This window comes from Ornithorhynchus anatinus, chromosome 5, assembly GCF_004115215.2.
Source record: "Ornithorhynchus anatinus isolate Pmale09 chromosome 5, mOrnAna1.pri.v4, whole genome shotgun sequence".
NCBI classification, from domain to species: domain Eukaryota; kingdom Metazoa; phylum Chordata; class Mammalia; order Monotremata; family Ornithorhynchidae; genus Ornithorhynchus; species Ornithorhynchus anatinus.
In genome coordinates this window covers 32,190,760-32,209,522 of record NC_041732.1, presented here as the reverse complement: position 1 = coordinate 32,209,522, position 18,763 = coordinate 32,190,760, and the positions used below count along the sequence as shown (strand labels likewise).

The window sequence follows — 18,763 nt, the reverse complement described above, 5'->3', positions numbered from 1 at the left end:
CCTCCACCTGTAATCGTTCCGATAGTGCATCCGTAGAGTTTTCTTGGTAAAAATACGAAAGTGGTCTATCGCTGCCTCCTTCTGCGCAGTAAACTGGACTCTCTGCCCTCTACTCTCTCCCATGCGGCGGCCGCCCAGCACAGGTGAGTATGGACTTGACGCGGATTGCCTTCCACTCGCTAGCCACTGGCCAAGCCAGGAATGGACTGGGTAGGCCTCTGCTTGACTCTCTCTCCCCTGGTCGAGACTTGGTAGAGTCCCGGAAACTCTCCAGGTGCAACCCTGAGAGGGGAAGAGATGGGTAGATGCAAGATAATCAAGTCGGACACAGTCTGAGAGGGAACAGGTACTGAATCCCCATTTTACAGGTAAGGAAACTGAGGCACAGAGCAGTTAAGTCACCTGCCCAAGGTCTCAGAGGAGGTGCTGGGGCTAGAATCCAGGCCCTCTGTCTCCCAGGCTCATATTCCCTCCGATTGGACGTGCTACTCCCCAGACAGGGCTTAGAAAAAGCGAAACCTTGAAAAATGGAGTTTGGTATAGAAAGACTTTTGGCGCAATCCAGCTTTCTGCACTATCTGCAAAAAAACCCCACCTGTATTGTGTTTTGCAGGTTGGTCACACTCACAAGAACTCGTATAAGGCAAAAAGTCAGGGTCCATACCGCAGCGAAAGCTATATTCTTTAAACTGATGCAGAAACAGGACTTTTAAACTCTTGATTTTGAAAGTAGACGCCATGCAGCATTTCAAGAAAATCTTCTTTCTGGGCTCTAGGTTATATGCACATGTGAAATAGTCATTATAGGTTTTATTGAAAAGACAGTAGGCTTATTCCAAGCTAATTTATAGGGAGCCATATTCAATCAGTAGTATTTACTGGGGGCCTACTACTGCAGAGCTCTAAATACTTGGGAGAGTACCAGAGATTTTATATACAGATCCCAGTCTTCAAGGACCGCGCGATCTTCGTTCTATCTTAAGCACTTAATACGGTGCTCTACACATGGGAAGTGTAAAATAAATACCATTGATTGATTACAATATAGTCCTCGGGGTAGAGTTTGTACTAATTACAAAAAGGTCAAATGCACTAGAGGCATAAAACTGAGGGTTTGGGGAGAAGAACACATAACTAATAAAGCTGTTTTCTACAGATCTTATCCAAAACCTTCACCCTTCCTTCCTTCCAGGGGGACGTATCACCTTTAATAGAACTGTTTCTGAACCTGCAGACTGTTGCTAAGCCCTCAGATAAAGCCTACGGAGCTCGATGGCTCGGCTTCCGTGGTTCATTCAGTCACATTTATTGAGAGCTCACTGTGCGCAAAGCATCGTGCTAAAGTGCGTGGGAGCGTACAGTACAATAAAAGACACATTCCCTGCCCACGGTAAGCAGTAGGGAGGGAACCCTGGGGGAGTCCCACATTAGCGGCACCAGCCAACGCAGCGTGGGCAGGAATTTGTCTCTTTTTATTGCTGAATTGTACTTTCCAAGCGCTTAGTACAGTCCCCTGCACACAGTAAACGCTCAGTAACTACGAATGAATGAACCACGTAACCCAGGATAAGACTGAAGCTGTGATGCTCGCCAATCCACTTCCGAACCAGACACCCTAAGAGCCTGCAGTGCAAAGAGCTCGATTTTTCCTTAAATTTCAACACACAGAGCAGACAGGAGTTTCAGAGATCACTCAGCAGTGCAGACAGGGCGCACCACAGACAGCTTCCTGTGTCAGTCAACCAGTCAAGTGAATTTATTGAACGCCTGTACTGGTACAAATACCATTAAAAACATTTTTTAAAACCCAAAACAAACAAAAAAAAGGTGCTTACAATCTAGCAGGGAGGCAGACACAAAAGCAAATTACAGATAAGAGGAATTAATCTCTATTCAGTCGTTTCCCTTTCCTGTATTTTAATGTCTGTGTCCTCGAGAGCAACCGTTGCGTCTGCTGGGTCTATTGTACTCTCCCAAGCACTTACTACAGTGTTCTGCACCCTATAAGGACTCAATAAAGAGCACTGATTGGTACAGCACAGAAGGGCTTAAGGAGCACTAAAGTGCACGTGTGGGAGATTTGGGACACAAATTAACTAGAAGAGCCTTCCTGGAGGAGATGGTTCAAGACGGGAAGAGCCGAGGTCTGCCTAGACTGTAAATTCCTTATGGGCAGAGAACGTGCCTACCAATTCTCTTTTATTTTACTCTCCCAAGGGCTTACTACAGCGTTCTATACCCAAAAGTGCTTAACCAGGACCATTAATTGGTTGGCTGTCAGGTCTGGAATGCCATCACTCTGTCCTGCCCTTTGGGCCCTGTCCCTCCAGAAGTCCTGCACACCCACCCAAAATGAAAAGATGGAAACTAAAAAGGCGAGAGCGGACACGTTTCTCAGGCCAAAGCTCAGGGGTCTCCCTAGATCGGGAAATGACTTACTCGTCCACGAGGCTCTCCAACTCCCAGACTTCTGACACTCTCCAAGAGGATTCTGCCTTCCCAAAATAAAGCATCACATAGAAGACAGATCAACTGAAAAAAAGAAACGAGCAAACATTCTTTCCTGGGTGTTATGTGAACAGAGACACCTGGAGTCCACTTGAATTCCTTTCCATTAAAAGAGCGTCCTACCTGATGTCTATGCCCCGCTCTCTCCCTTTCGCCCAGGGTGGCGAGGGGAGCTGGGGCAGGGGGACAGTCGAAATTCGGACCGTCACCGACGGGGATTTCTGAGCCACGGGGGATCGGTGAATAGCCCTCATTCACCGGCCCCAAGAATGCACCGCGGTAACTTTACATGCTGTGGTTTGGTTGCCACTCCCGTCTCCCTCCAGAACACATTCCTCAGGTAGAAGAATGCACCCTCTGGTGAGCTGGGAATGCGCGGAGAATGGGGCTCCCGGCACCGTGATCTAGAGTGCTTTTCAAAGGCGCGCTTCATAGCCCCAGACAAGAAAGGGGACTTTGACACCTAGGCAGCACTAAGGACTTGCCCACCAGGCACTAAGCCAAATAATTCATCCCGACCCTAAACTATTCCTGGCCCGCAAGGGGCCGGGGAGCAAGGCAGAAAGACGGACGGGCGGAACAGAAGTTTTTCAGATGGCAGAATGAGGGCTTTGTGGATCGGAATACGTTGGGACGGATCGCCAGGTTCCGCAGTCCGCCTCTGGCTCCGAAGGAAAAAAAACCTCGCTCTCCTAAAGCCGTTTCCTGGTAGGGATGACCTGGGAGGTGGGCTTGGGTTATTATTGCATTGGTTGTTCATGTGAAGCCTGCCAACTAGCTCAGTAGGTCTCTGGGCATCCAGCCCTTAATCTTAATTCTCATTCTCATTCTCTCTTAATCACTTAATTTAAAAAAAAGCACCTATTCAGGAGATAGCACGCGCTCTATTACTTCCAGTGGAAAACAAGCCAAAATGCCAAGAATCAGAAGGCTGAAGACCTCTCATTCTCTTTCCCCTGCCCATCTGTCATGTTCTGTACTCTGAGTCAGAGACAAATACGGCAATACCTTGACACGTACGGCTTTGGGCGTGCGTGATTCGCTCTTTCACGGTGATGTAGGGCACGACCCGTTCTGCAGTGCTCAACCCAAGCAAGCCACCGGACTGTGGGCGGCAGGGTATTTCATATGATTAAGTTCTTGACATTTCCGGGATCTGTACCTAATGGAATCTAAGATCTCCTCCTGCCACTAGGCCCCCACAACTCTAGTTCTTCCCCCAAGCCGCGTAGTACTTGTGCAGAGATTCGTGAACTGAGTTAGTCGTTTCTCCCCATACTTGCGTTTTCACCAGTTACACCTCCGTCTTCCCTCCGGCTCCTCCTGTTACGTATGAAATTCGGTCTGCTATAAATTTCTCGAGGGCAAAGATCACGTCTTACTTACATTACAATCTCTATAACGCCCACCTGGGTCGGTATTCTGCACACAGAAACGGGTCAATACAAACTGAAGAATGAACAGATGAGGTGCTGAATGAATAGAAACCGGAGCTCGCAGACTCCAGTGATAACGGGGAGCGGTAAGGACCCACGATGAGAGGCGTCCAACCCCGTTTTCTCAGTAGGTTTGTATTCTCGTGGTTCACGGCCCAGTTTGTGACCGTCACGCTAACCAACAAGCATTAATCTGTCATAGAGAGGAGAGACTTAATAGTGACAGGGGTAATCATCCCTCCAACAGACCCGCCGCACTTCTCCGAGGCAACTAGTTCCTGCTTCTTGCTACCCCCGATTCAACCAATTGGGAAGTAAGGCACCAATAAGATATTCATCCGTCTGAGCCCAGTGACGCTTACATGGGTCTTGGCAATCAGAACCACCACTATCACCACAAAATGATGTCAGTGGAACGATGATACAGTCTCCCCAGCTCAGGATTGCAATGAAGTAAGGCTTAAAAGGAAATCCAGCTACTGGTAAGGAGTCGAATAACCACTGCACGCGTTGATTCCACCCTCGGCATGGCACGGGGCTTCTTTCGGGGCTATGGAATTGGCAAGGGAGGACACTGACGGAAGTAGGGCATGGAAATGTCTGGGTGCCAGGGTCAGATGGAAAAATCCTTTCTCCGGGGGCCTCGAAAGGCCGAGAAAACCTCGGAGGGCTTCGAGGAGAAGCGTGACCTAATGGAAAGAGCGTCCCTGGGAGTCACGGGACCTGGTTTCTAAACCCAGCTGTAGCGTTTGCCTGCTCTGTGACCACGGGCAGGTCACTTCATTTCTCTGTTCCTCAGTTTCCTCATCTGTAAAATGGTGATTCGGCACCTACTCTCCCTCCTTCATAGACTACGAGTCCCATATGGGTCGGGGACCGTGTCTGATCTTATTCTCCCGTATCTACCCCAGCACTTAACACGGTGCTTGACACTCAAAAATACCGGGATCGCACTATTATTATTACTATTAAGGCCCAGCTGGATACCGCCGTAGCTCCAGAAAGCCAGCACCTCCCACCCACCCTCATTTAGGTTTTTGGCCCAAGCTTTCAGGGCAGGGACCAGTCAGAACTGGTGCTGGCTTTTTGGCACCTGTGGCACAATCTCACTCCTGCCTTGCAGAGGCAGCGGCAACGTCAGTGCCAAGGAGGGGAAAGGAGGCGCTGATGGGAAGAGTGATGTACACCCTCATAATAATGTCGGTATTTGTTTTTGTTAAGCGCTTACTATGTGCCGAGCGCTGTTCTGAGCGCTGGGGTAGACACGGGGGAATCAGGTCGTCCCACGTGGGGCTCACGGTCTTTATCCCCATTTTGCAGATGAGGGCACTGAGGTGCAGAGGAGTGAAGTTGGTATTTTTTGGTTAAGCGCTTACTATGTGCCGAGCACTGTTCTAAGCGCTGGGGTAGACAGACATAGAGGAATCAGGTCGTCCCACGTGGGGCTCACGGTCTTTATCCCCATTTTGCAGATGAGGGGACTGAGGCGCAGAGGAGTGAAGTGACCTGCCCACAGTCACCCAGCTGCCAAGCGGCAGAGCTGGGATTCGAACTCATGACCTCTGACTCCAAAGCCCGGGCTCTTTCCACTGAGCCACGCTGCTTCTCCTCTTCTCCCTGGTGCTACCTCCCTCCTAGCCTCTTACAGGAACGGGACGACAAGGGGAACTAAAAAGGGCAAGGGCCAGCGGGAGGGGGTAGCTTGGCCCTCGGACGCTCGTGGAACCTCCTGCCCTCCTCTTAGACGCCCATAATCCCACAATATTAGGGAACGAGCAGCTTCCACTCTCTCCGGCCTTTAGTCCCCCGTGCCTCTTGGTCCCGGGAGAGCTCTTCCCCTCTGCTTAGACGGAGGCCGTCACCGGTCGGAAGAATGGAATCCACTGCCTGCTTGTCAGCCCGCCACACGTGGGATTGAGCGAGTCCAAGCTGGGCTGCGTTGGATGGGCTGTAACTCCGCGGTTTCTGAACGAGGAAGTACGCGTAACGGGAGCGTAACGGGAGGAAGGAGCAGTGGAAGTGACGCGCTGTTCCGCCGCTACCGAAGGAAGGACAGCCGGTGCGTTATGAGGAAAATATAGTGCGGTCTAAGTTTAGTGCTGGCCACCAGATTCGACTTTCCAGGCTCGTGAGGGAGTTGGGGAAGGGAGAGGCAACAGGCTACGAAAGCGATAATTGAAAATCTTCATTTCAATTTCAACTCTCTCCAGCAGACCTTCCTCTTTCATAGCTGCTAGTGAGGGGTCGAATCGGCCCGCCTGAATTCCAACTCCATCCTCTGGAAGAGAGTTACTAACGCTGATGGTGTTTGTTAAGCTTTTACTATGTGCCAAGCACTGCGTGGCTCAGTGGAAAGAGCCCGGGCTTTGGAGTCCGAGGTCATGAGTTGGAATCCCGGCTTGGCAGCCGTGTGACTGTGGGCCGGTCACTTCGCTTCTCTGTGCCTCGGTTACCTCATCTGTAAAATGGGGCTGAAGACCGTGAGCCCCACGTGGGACCACCTGATTCCCCTGCGTCCACCCCAGCGCTTAGAACGGTGCTCTGCCCATAGTAAGCGCTTAACCAATACCGACGTTATTATTGTTACAAGGTAATCAGGTGGTCCCACGTGGGGCTCACAGTCTTAGTTTCCAGTTTGCAGATGAGGTAACTGAGGCACAGAGAAGTGAAGTGACTTGCCCAAGGTCACACGGCAGGCAAGTGGCGGAGCCGGGTTTAGAACCCGCGTCCTCTGATTCCCAAGCCCCGGGCTCTTGCCGCTAAGCCACGCTGCTTGCCCATAGTGGAAAGTACTAGGCTCCCTAGTGAAAGGTCTGGCGTATCACAGCTCTAGGGAGAGGGAGGATTAAAAGACCTGGATGATCACAAATTTCTAATCCATTTCCGAGTAACCTAGAACTACCCAACAGCCCAAATCACCACTTGCATTTTCCCAGGGGAAAAATGGATGTCGTGCGGGGCAGTGGGGTCGGGTCCAGAGGAGTAGGAATTTTAATTATAATTTTAGCGGTTAAACTTCCAGGACTTCCCACATGAACATCACTTAAAAACATGACATGCAGATCATTTTTCCCAGGATGAAACATTCCCACTTGACACTGGATTTTTCTCACTGTCTTCCCCGCATTGGAATTCCCAGGGTCAAAGCAGTTAAGGACTCGGGGCTGAAAAACAACAAGAGGACTGCAGTGGACTGAGAGGAAAGGAATAGGCGATCCACACAAGTTCCTTGGGTTTGGGACAAGACCGGCAGAGCCAATCCCAAGGCTCCAGACAGACCTGGGTTATCCCTGAACCGGAGCCCCAGGCGAGGCAGTTAATTATACTGTTGGCATTTGTTAAGCGCTTACTGTGTGCAGAGCACTATTCTAAGCGCTGGGGTAGATACAGGGTAAGCAGATTGTCCCACCTGAGGCTCACAGTCTTAATCCCCATTTTACAGATGAGGGAACTGAGGCCCAGAGAAGTAAAGTGACTTGCCCAGAGTCACACAGCTGACAAGCGGCGGGGCCGGGATTCGAACCAGTGACCCCTGACTCCCAAGCCCGGGCTCGTTCCACCGAGCCACGCTGCTTCCCGGAGCCTCCGGGATTGGTTTAGATGACCGTGTCCTGGCCGTTCAGGATTCTGGATCGCACCGGGTTGTCCGACCCGCCGGACAGTGACGCGAATCCCCCAAAGTTCCCTGGAATGATGCCATCTTCCTGGTTGACTGTGGGGCTGTGCTGCCAGGTCACAAAAGTAGACAGGTCGGTCAAGGCAGTGCTCGGATAAACTAGAGAAGCAGCGTGGCTCAGCGGAAAGGGCCCGGGCCTGGGAGTCAGAGGTCACGGGTTCGAATCCCGGCCCTGCCGCTTGTCAGCTGGGTGACCCTGGGCAAGTCACATCGCTTCTCTGTGCCTCGCTTGCCTCATCTGTAAAATGGGGATTTAAGACTGTGAGCCTCACGAGGGGCAACCTGATTACCCTGTATCTACCCCAGCGCTCTGCACGTAGTAAGCGCTTAGCAAATGCCGACACTGTTATTATTATTCAAGCCCCAAGAGAAAAAGTGACATGGTTTTTACGGTTTGAAATCTGTAGTCAGTGAACCAACAGTGGCTAATGACATTGCTAATACTTCCCAGGTTTGGCCTCCATTACCATCACACAGCCCTCTTTCAGGCCAGTGTCCTGAGTTGTCTGAGAAGTAGAGCTTCTCTTAACTAGGTGCTAATTAGTGAGTTAGATATCATTAGATGTCTTATGATTAGAGATCATTAGATATGTCCCGTCCCACATCGGCTGCCACTCTAAGAAGTAAGGAGAGCAGCCGTCGGCCCTACTTTACGTAAAGGAAACGTAGAAACGGTTGAAGCGACCTGCCTAAGACATCCAGCGGACCAGTGGCAGAGCTGGGACTCTCTTGACCGTCAGCCCTCCACACTTCCTCCTACGGTATATGGGAACAATTTGACATCTTTTCCTCCACGATCTTTTGCTTCATTTACCGAGGGATCGAAACCAATCCAGAAAGAGGGCAGGCCCGCAAAATTCATTCCCCACGAATTAAAATGAATTCAAATGTTCACCCCCGGGGAAACCAACAGCAGATGTGATCAAATGGGCCAGCGTTCCCAAATGGTTGCGGTGAATGATCCCCTCTTCAGCTTTCCCCTCCTTCCCAGCAGTATCTCCAGAGAGGATCTCCGGCCTCCTCTCAAATGCCACACCTGCGTCGGACCCCATTCCTTCGCACCTTATAAAAATTCTCGCCCCTTCCCTCCGTAACGAGCATCTTTAACTGTTGGCTCTCTACCGGTTTCTTCCCCACAGGCCCACCTCTCCCCCATCCTAAAAAACCCCTCCCTCGACCCCACAGCTCCCTCCAGTTATTGCCCCATCTCCCACTTACCATTCCTCTTCAAACTCCTTGAGTGAGTCATCTAAACCCGCTGGTCTCAAATTCCTCTCGTCCAATTCTATCCTGGACCCCCTCCGATCTGGCTTCTGTCCCCTTGGCTCCACTAAAACCGCTCTCTCCAAGGTCACCAGCGATCTCTTTCTTGCCGAATCCAAAGGCTCCTGCTCCATCCTAATCCTCGGCCTCTCATCCGTCTATGACACTGTGGAGCACCCCCTTCTCCTGGAAACGTTATCCAACCTTGACTTCACTGACTCTGTCCTCTCCTTCTTCTCCTCTTTCCTCTCTGGCCGTTCATTCTCGGTCTCCTTCGTGGGCTCCTCCTCTGCCTCCCACCCTCTAATTTTGGGCTCCCTCGTTTCCTTGGAGGACTCATTCGCTCCCGTGACTTCAACGACCGTCTCTATGCAGATGATACCCAAATCTGCATCTCCTCCCCGATCTCTCGCCCTTCCTCCAGGCTCGCATCTCCTCCCGCCCTCGAGACATCTCTACTTGGATGTCCTCCAGTCGCCTCAAGCTTAACCTAACTCACACTTAACACGTCCAAAGCAGAGCTCCTTATCTTCCCACCCAAAACCTGTCTCCTCCCGGACTTTCCTGTCACTGTAGACGGCGCCACCATCCTTCCCGTTTCACAAGCCCATAACCTTGGCATTATCCTTGACTCCTCTCTCTCATTCAATCCATATACTCGACCCATCGCCAAATCCTGTTGGTCTCACCTTCACCGCATCGCTAATACTTCACCCTTTCCTCTCCATCCAAACTGCTAGCGTGGTAATACAGTCGCTCATCCTATTCCACCCAGATGACTGCATCAGCCTCCTTACTGACTTCCCGACCTCCTGCCTCTCCCCACTCCAGTCCACACTTGACTCCCCTGCCCGAATCATGTTTCTACAGAAACGTTCAGGATATGTCATCCCCCTGCTCAAAAATCTCCAGCGACGGTCTATCCACCTCTATATCAAACAAAAACTCCTCACCATTGGCTTTGAAGCAGTCCATCACCTTGCCCCGTCCTACCTCACCACGCTTCCCTCCTTCTACGATCCAGCCCGCACACTTTGCTCCTCTGGTGTTAAGCTTCTCACTGTGCTGACCCCAGGCCCAAGTCCTACCTCTGGCCCGGCCCAGCTCCTCAAACCCACCAGACAATTACTGCCCCGCCCCCCCCAACCTTCAAAGCCTTACTAAAGACACATCTCCTCCAAGAAGCCTTCCCAGACTAAGCCCCACTTTTTCTCATCTACTCCCTTCTGGACACCCTGACTTGCTCCCTTTGCTCTTCCCTCTTCTCCCCGCCCCATAGCACCCCACTCCAGTCTATTTTTCATTCCGCTGCCCGGATCATCTTTCTACAGAAACGCTCTGGGCACGTCACTCCCCTCCTCAAAAACCTCCGGTGGTTGCCTATCAACCTTCGCACGAAATAAAAACTCCTCACTCTTGGCTTCGAAGCTCTCCATCCCCTGGCCCCCTCCTGCCTCACCTCCCTTCTCTCCTTCTACAGCCCAACCCGTACACTCCGCTCCTCTGCCGCTCACCTCCTCGCGGTGCCTTGTTCGCACCTGTCCCGCCGTCGACCCCTGGCCCGCGTCCTACCGCTGACCTGCAACGCCCTCCCTCCCCACTTCTGCCAAACTAACTCTCTTCCCCTCTTCAAAGCCTTACTGAGAGCTCACCTCCTCCAGGAAGAGTACCCAGACTGAGCCCTCCCTTTCCTTCTGCTCCTCCTCCCCTCCCCATTCCCCCTTCTCCCTCCCTCTGCTCTTCCCCCCTTCCTATCCTGATAGCACTTGTGCCTATCTGTATATATTATTACTCTGTTTATTGTGTTAACGATGCGTGTATACTTATGATTCTATTTATCTTGATGATACTGATGCCAAACTACTCGTTTTGCTCTGTTCTGTTTTGTTTCGTTGTCCGTCTCCCCCGTTTAGACTGTGAGCCCACTGTTGGGCAGGGAGCGTCTCTATCTGTTGCCAAATTGTACATTCCAAGCACTAGTACAGTGCTCTGCACATAGTAGGTGCTCAGTAAATACGATTGAATGAATGAATTTATTTATATTGATGTCCGTTTATTTGTATTGATGTCCGCCTTCCCCACTCTAGACTGTGAGCTCATTGTGGGCAGGGATTGTCACTCTTTACTGCTGCATTGAAATCTCCCCAGTGCTCTGCGCACAGTAAGTGCCTCGATAAGTACCAGTGATTGATCGGTTGACTGAGTAGGAGAGTCTACAGCGGTTTTCTGAGTCTGCCTGCCGCACTCCAACATGAGAGGCTCATCTCTGCGCAGGTAGGAGTGAAAGCCAAATGATTAGTTTTTTTAAAAAACGGTATTTGTTAAGCGCTTATTATGTGCCAGACACTGTACTAAGTGCTGGAGTGGATACAAGCTACTGAAGTTGGACACAGTGCACGTCCCAGTGGGTCTTACAGTCTTAATCCCCACTTTACAGATGAGGTCACTGAGGCATGGAGAAGTTAAGTGTTTTGCCCAAAGTGTCACAGCAAAGTGGTGGAGCCAGGATTAGAACCCAGGTCCTTCTGACTTCCAGGCCTGTGCTCTATCCACTAGGACACACTGTTTCTCATCTGAGCGAGATGAGCAACCTATGCAGGGCTTCAAGAGTGGCCATTACCAGAGCAATAAGATGGGTGGTGATATTACCTTTTGCTCTGGTAGATTCAATAGTATTTATTTATTTATTGAGCGCTTACTATGAGCAGAGCACTGTGCCAAGCGCTCGGAATGAACAAGCCGGCAACAGATAGAGACAGTCCCTGCCGTTATGCAAAGGTAAGGATAGCTATTTTTATTCATTCATTCATTCATTCAATAGTATCTATTGAGCGCTTACTATGTGCAGACCGCTGTGCAAATCGGTAGCAGATAGAGACAGTCCCTGCCCTCTGACGGGCTATTTTTACTTACATGGCTCCCTTTCTCCATAAAACCCGAAGTGCTACAGGAATTTGCTTTCGTTCATCCTTGCAGTATTCCGTGGCGTCGAGGAAACGGATTACTCTCCCCATTGTACAGCAGTGAAAATTGAGGCACAGAGGGGAGAAGTGGTTTGTTCAGTGTTTTACAGTGAACTTCGGATCACCCCACCCCGGGGACAAGAGGTCAAGCTCCCATTCCGGTAAGCAGACTCACTTCGCTCTAAAATGCGTTTGACATCAGATGGGTCTCCAAATCCAAATGACCAGATTGCTGAATAATGGGCCGGCATCTTCCAGCCACTTTTTTTCACGATTCCCCTAGGTAGCGTTAAAACTTCCAACTTCACTGACTCAGAGGGGGAACTTTCTCAGAGAAACCACCAGCCCACAGCCTTCCTCCTTTTTTTTATTTATGGGAATGGGAATCTGACGGTTAGGTTGTCACAGGCCACAACGGCTGATGCTGCTCCAGCGAGGCCTCGCCTCGGGATCCGCGGCCCGGTCACCCGGCGGTCGTACGGCAGGCCTGGAAGGAGTCTGGCCGGGAACTGCTGGATCAGTTCGGCCGGAGGAGAACTGAATCGGAGGGTTTTCTCCATCTGGGTTGGTGACTCACCGAATGGCTGAGCCAATCCCCCGACGAGAGATTAGGTGGGGATATGCGCTCCGTCTATGGGTTTCAGAGAGTCTGTTTTCAGCGGGAGTCAAAAGGGCACCGTTAGGGTACGGTGGTTTCCATTTGGACGCGCCCCTCTACCCTCCGCTTCCCTGCGAGGCGGGGGTGGAATAGAGCAAGCCCTGGGAGTCAGAAGACCCGGGTTTGAGTGCGAGCCCTACCACTGGCCTGCCGTGTGACCTCGGGCAGGTCCCCCCGAGCTCCCGTAAGCGCTCAGTACGACCGACGGGTTGTCCAAGCTCGCAACCTTGTAGCCGACTCTGCCGCTTGTCAGCCGTGTGACCGTGGGCAAGTCGCTTCACTTCTCTGTGCCTCAGTTCCCTCGTCTGGAAAATGGGGATTAACTGTGAGTCTCACGCGAGACCACCCGATTACCCTGTATCTACCCCAGTGCTTACAACGGTGCTCTGCACCTAGTAAGCGCTTAACAGTTACCAACATTATCATTATTATCTACTCCAGCCTGTAGCACAGAGAAGCTGCTTAATAAATGCCATAGTCATTCCGAAAAACTCAGGCCCGATTTGCTGCTTCCGCTGTCGAGACAGCCCGCATCTCTGCGGTACCTTCTGTTCAAGCCCTTCGAAGCTGTGAGGCTTTTTTTTTTTTTTTAATTTAAGGACAGTGCGATCTTGTGGAAAGAGCCCAAGGCCGGGAGACGTGAGTTCTAATCCCAGTCCTTTCACCTTGGGCCAGTCATTTAACCTTTCTTAGCCTCAGCTGCCTTTTCCGAAAAATCAGGATGACGACTCCAACCTCTCCGTACCTCACGGGCATACCGTAAGGGGGTAATGATGTGAAAGCACTTCTGAGAAATAAAGTCTCTCTACAGTCCACGGCGACAACACTATGATTAAGCTCCAGGCTCTCTGTAGGGATGGAACCAGTTACCTTGCAGTTCAGCGTAGAGCTGGAAGCCTGAACCCCAAGGGGGTGACCTGCTTTTACTCCGTCGCCCCGAGAGTCACTCCTTCAGTTGGAAACTGTTTAGGAAAACTGGCCTCACCTGCCTCTTTCTATCTGAACATAACCAGATGGCCTAAGTACCTGCCCCGTGGATTCAGAAGTTGCCAAATAGAGAAAGCTGGCTAGAACTCACCGGGCTGATTATTAAAGGCAGATCTTTTCCCCTGAGTTCTACAAGTCCTTAGTGCTGCTCCACACACATACCCAGGGACCCCAGTGACTCCCCCATGCCCTGGAACTTATCAGGCCCCCACAAGGAGCTGTTTGCGTCCTCAGGGAGAAAACCACTGGCAGTGTTCAGCTTTTCCCTCCTTGGTGTTGGCAAGAACCGAAATAGCTTTGGTTTGGACCTTTAACAGGATTTATCACGCACTTTTTTGGTGCACAGTATTGTCGGGCAGGACCGGCTTCGTACGGTGAGATAAACATCCGTACGGGGGCAGCTGTGTACCTCCTGACCCTCCCCAAATGGCCACCACTTGGGACATTCAAGGTGATGTCCATACCAGACCTTATCAAGATAACCACCATCCCCACACAGAGTCACCATCACCACCCCAACCCCGTGGCATGCGCAGATCCTCTATTTCTTCCCTCAGAAATAAAGGATTCTTTTTAAAAGCCTTGACTTTTTGTTTAAGCACTGGGGAGGGTTTCGTCTCCCTCCATCTCCCTCCCTTCCAACTTCCACAGAGGCAGAGGGGGGACACTCGAATCAAGGGGAGTAAAGCGTCCCTTCATCCAGAGCTAGGCTGTTGGGAAGCTAGGGTGGGGGGTCTGGGTTCAGATCTCCCAGTTTCTCGGTAGGTGGGGTCCTACCTCTCACCTCCTTACTTCGGAGAAGGTGGAGGTCCAAAGTTGGCTTTCCTCGCCGGGGGAAGGTGGCCTGCTGGCTCTAGGTCAGCTCTCCCCAATCAATCAATCAATCAATCAATCAATCAGTCATATTTATTGAGCACTTACTGCCTGCAGGGCACTATACTCGGAGCGTGAGAGCTATACAGCAATATAACATAGAGAGAGAGAGAGAGATATATAGCAATATAACAAACACATTCCCTTCCCACAGTGCGCTCACTGTGTAGAGGGGGAAACAGACGTCGATATAAATAAATACATTACGGATACATACGTAAGTGCGGTGGAGCTGGCGGGGTTGATGAATCAAGGGAGCAAATCGGGGCGACGCAAAAGGGAGTGGAGGAGAAGGCAGTGAGGGCTTAGTGAGGGAAGGCCTTCTGAAGTAGATGTGCCTTCAATAAGGCTTTGAAAGTGAGCAGAGTTAAAGTCTGTTGGCTATGAAGAGGGAGGACGTTCCAGGCCAGAGGCAGGACGTGGGCGAGGGGTCGGCGGTGTGCTGGGTGAGATCGAGGCAGGGTAGGTTAGCATCGGAGAAGCCAAGTGTGCGGGCTGGGTTGAAGTACGAGAATAGTGAGGTGAGGTGGGAGGGGGATCCCGGTGAGCCCAGGGAGGAAGCTCAGGGCCTGACCTGGACTCCCCGCTCCCGCTGTCTCAGAGGCAGCTGACTAAGCAGCCAAGAAGAGAGAGAGTGTAAGCGCGATGTGGGCAGGGGACTCCCCTAATGCCAACCTTCTCACTGTACCTCAATCTCGGATATCTTGCCACCGACCTCTCACCCACGTCCGGTCTCTGGACTTGAACGCCCTCCCTCCTCCTCCTCGTAATAATAATAATAATATCGGTATTTGTGAAGTGCTTACTAGGTGCAGAGCGCTGTTCTAAGTGCTGGGGTATACAGGGTAATCAGGTCGTCCCACGTCGTAATCCCCGTTTTACAGATGAGGTAACTGAGGCCCAGAGGAGTGAAGTGACTTGCCCACGGTCACGCAGCTGACAGGTGGCGGAGCCGGGATTCGAACCCGCGACCTCTGACTCCCAAGCCCCCGCCCTTTCCACTGAGCCACGCTGCTTCTCGGCACCAAGGAGGAGGCGCCGAGAAGTGAAGTGACTTGCCCACAGTCACGCAGCTGACGAGTGGCAGATCCGGGATTCGAAGTGACAGCGACTCGCCCCACTTCAAAGCCTTATTGAAGGCATATCTCCATCGAGAGGCCTTCCCTAAATTCATCTTCACCCTCTCCCTTCGGCATCGCCCTGACCCGCTCCCTGTATTCATCCCCTCTCCCGGCCCCTCCGCCCTTACGTACGTATCTGTAATTTATTTATATTAACGCCTGTCTCCCCCTCTAGACTGTGAAGCTCGCCGTGGGCAGGGAATGTGTCTATCTATTGTCGGATCGTATTCTCCCAAGCGGTTAGTACAGGGCTCTGCGCAGAGTAAACACTCGATAAATATGACTAACTCCGTCATATCGTTTTATTGCACTCTCCTAAGCACTTAGTACAATGCTCTGCACACAGTAAGTGTTCAATAAATATGACTGATGGATCGATAAGCCATCTGAAGCCGGCACTGGGAGAGGTCAGGGTGGAGAGGCTGGGAGCTGGGAAAGGAGGTGCCAGAGACCGGAGAGACTGGGATGGAGAGGCCGGGGAGCGGAGAGGATGGAGAGGAGGGGCGTGAGACGGGCGACAAGAATACCTCCCACGGGGCGGGCTGGGGAAGCCGAGGCCGGGGAGAGTCAGGATCGCTCGCAGGGTGGAGGGAATGGTGGGCCTGCTTGGCTCTGGCTCGCTGCACGGGTTCCCGCCTCAGGGAGGGAGGGAGGGAGGGAGGGAGGGAGGAAAAAGTGAGGACCCCATTCAGCGTCTAGCCCAGGGAGCCCAGCCCAGAGCCCATGTCCCCCGGACTTTGCTCTTGGGTCCTGGCGGGTAGGGTTGGGGAGAGGTGGTCCGGGGAGGGGCCGGTGCACCACAGGAATGGAGGGAAGAAGTGGAGAGCAGCGGGCTGCAGGCTGTGGGGAGATGGGCGGAGGCGAGGGAGGAGGGGACAGGGCAGACCCGGGAGTGACGGGGCCACAGGCGGGAGTCGCCGCTTTGGAAAGGAACCGGCAGATTCAACCACGGGCGCCCCTCGCTCCGTGGCCTCGGCAGGAAAGGAGTAGGGTTAGGATGAGTGCCCGGAAATTGCCTCAGCGCGCCAAACCCAACGTGATTTCATGGGGCCACGTGGCATGGCACACGACATCATCACACCGCATCCCGCGAGCATCGTGACATGCCTTGTCACGTGTCCTTCGGGAGGTGGCACTCTGCACGACAGCCTGAATCGATCAGATCTATCGAGAGTCTACTGAGCGCACGGCACCGTACTGAGCACTTGGGAGAGTAGAATGCAACAGAATCAGTAGACACGTTCCCTGCCCACAACGAGCTTACGGTCCGAAGGGAGTTTTCAGTTTCACGGAGCACGAGGGACTGAAGTCGGCCCTGACGCTGAGGGACCACGTGAATGTGGGGAGCGCTCAAACCGGGGTATTTATTTAGTGCTTACTGTGTGTGGAGCCCCGGGGAGTGCGATCAACAGAATTAGTGGTCGCGATCCCCGCTCACAAGGAGCTTGCACTTTCTCACGTTGGAATTGTCTTTCCCCATAGCTCTCTCCCAGGATCCCAGGCCGGGAGTCAACTCGGGGGTTGGAGAGAAGGTGGCACCAGGAATCACGCATATGGACAATGCATCGTATCCCACGCACCGGGCATCATGAAATACGGATCACGCATCGCCTCCCACGCACCGGGCATCAGGTACGTGCACCAGTACCGGGCCACGGCTTCCCCTGCCCAGAAACGTGAAACCAAGTTTGGAATGAGCGCGGGCAGACGTCCCCACGCGCAGACCCACAAGCAACCTAGATATGTGACAGAAGGGTCAAGGCTTCAGAAACGGATGTAGAGGTGGCGTTTTTGTTCCGTTGGACAACCCTCTCTTTCCTCTCCCTCTGCCCTAGCCGCATTCCCTGGCACTGCCTACAGCAACTCCTGCTGGAGAAAGAGAGAGCGGTCCCGTCGCTCAACCCGCACGGGGAGCCCCGGCACGGAATGACTTCACCCCGGAGGCGGCGGCGGTCCAGACCGGGACGTCTGAGAGGAGGCACCGCTGGGGTCCCTTTCCCAGCCGCAAGCCGGGAAGATCCCGCACTTCCTTTTCCCGAAGGGACCGGGGCACGGAGGTAAAGCCCGGCGACGTCCACGCTGCCCAGCTGCAGTTGAACTCGGGTCCCACGGCCCCGGAGCCGCCCCGGCCCTTAAGCTCGGTGGGACAGAACAACGGACCGGCAGGAAACAGTCCCGGCCCAAGTCCATCTGGTCGCCCAGCCGGCAGTGCTGCAGGCCCACCCGAGTCCAAGAGTCGGGCTACTGATATCGTGCCAGAGCTACCCCAACTAGCCACAAGCCCCGTCCCTACCTTCCCACCGGCTCAGGCCCCCGAGGTGAGGCTCCCGGGGAGGACTAGGGCAGAGTCACGAATCAGAACTTCAGCCTCTCCGCCAAAAAGGTCCTTCCCCTCAGCGCCGGCCTAAAGGGCAGATTTTTTTCACCTCTCAGCCCCACCGCCCGCTGCCCCAGATGCAGGCGCCAACCAGCTGGGACGGGGGGGAAGGGGGAGGGGAGCTGGTGGGTGAGAGCCTCACATCCAAGGTGGAGGTCAACACGGGTCCTGGTCGGGGCTGAAACAGAGCCCCAGAGCACTTACTCTGCAGTGAGTAGCAGGCAGGGTGTCCTTCCGTGAGTCGACGTTCCCCCTCCCTGCCTCCCTCTTTTCCGCACTTTCTTCCCGGCTCCGGGTCCCGTCCCGAGCAGAGGGTGCGGCGAGCTCTTCTTGGGAGTTGTGAAATGTGTGGTGAGCTCGGAGCCGACCGGCAGGAATTCCTCTGCTCCTTTTTTCCCCTGGTACTTTTGACTTGAGCCTCTCCGGCAAACCCCTCCCAGAACCCACCCCCTTTCCCAGCCGGCCGCACCAGGGAAGTTCCCTAAATCCCAGCCTTTTGTTGTAATTCGAGAGCAGTCGCTCCAGCGGCCAGAGCTGCTCAGTGGGCTCTGCTGGGGGAAGAGGTTACCGGGCCTCAGGATCCAAATCACTGGGATTCTCCCAGCCCCAGCGCTCCCCGACTAATTGCCTCAAGTTAGATTCCCGGCTGGCCTTAACCTACCGGCCCCACCGTCCACCCTCTCCTTCGGAGACCATCTGGCACAGAGCCTCTCTCTTTTTTATGTGGGGGAAATGGATCCAGTCGTCCAGAAATCACACGCGAAAAGCCTTTCCATCTATGACCACCATAAGGAGCGATAAGGGAAAAGGTTAGCACGGAGGGAGAGGCGGGGAGCCCGGAAGCCGTCAGATGCAAGGATCTCGGGGCCGGGCTCCGTATCCCCTCCCCTCGGCCGGCCCA

General features: G+C 53.0%; 1 protein-coding gene across 1 annotated transcript in view; it reads right to left on the bottom strand.

Moving 5' to 3' along the window:
• LOXL2 (lysyl oxidase like 2) overlaps positions 1–18,407 on the bottom strand; it is a 106,721-nt gene extending 88,314 nt beyond the window's left edge. The window contains exon 1 of the mRNA XM_029065171.1: positions 18,067–18,407. The gene's annotated coding sequence lies outside the window, so the exon portion shown is untranslated. The remainder of the gene's footprint in view (positions 1–18,066) is intronic.
• Between the last annotated feature and the right edge of the window lie 356 nt (positions 18,408–18,763).